Below are 486 nucleotides of genomic sequence, written 5' to 3'. Positions count from 1 at the left end.
GTTCCCTCTCTCGCTGGCTGTCTCTATCTCTGTCGAATAAATAAATAAAAATCTTAAAAAAAAAAAAAAATTACTACATAGCAGGCAGGTGTTTCTAACTGGGATTATATAAATTCAAGACCTTCATCATCCGTGAATGTTCGTCTGTCATAGACTGATAATAGAATGAATATCACACTAAAAAAAGGCTTTTTTTCCTTTCAAGTTAAGTCTTTCATTATAACAACTAATATATAGCCTTGTTCAGAACAAGGCCTCAAAAAATTTGCTAAGGACTCAGAATTGTTTCTCTCCACGGAAATCTTTAGTAAAAGGCGAAAGATTTATACGATTTGAAGAGAAACCAGAGTATAAATGTAGTTCCCTCATCTCACTTCTCCCGTAACTGCAACTCCTAGTACACTGATGGTAGCTCTTTATCCATGAGTGCTACTCCCTAGCTAGTTTGCACAAGAAATTCTGTAAGTAAACTTCTCATAGCTAGAA

General features: G+C 35.0%; 1 non-coding gene across 1 annotated transcript; it reads right to left on the bottom strand.

The window, feature by feature from the left end:
* Positions 1-235: 235 nt before the first annotated feature.
* LOC117798391 lies at positions 236-352 on the bottom strand. The gene has a single exon (XR_004622881.1). It is a non-coding gene; the product is annotated as a U5 spliceosomal RNA (small nuclear RNA).
* Positions 353-486: the final 134 nt, after the last annotated feature.

Source organism: Ailuropoda melanoleuca, unplaced genomic scaffold, assembly GCF_002007445.2.
Source record: "Ailuropoda melanoleuca isolate Jingjing unplaced genomic scaffold, ASM200744v2 unplaced-scaffold31050, whole genome shotgun sequence".
Classification (NCBI taxonomy): Eukaryota; Metazoa; Chordata; class Mammalia; order Carnivora; family Ursidae; genus Ailuropoda; species Ailuropoda melanoleuca.
Note: the sequence above shows the minus strand (reverse complement) of the source record. Positions and strands in the feature narration are given on the sequence as shown.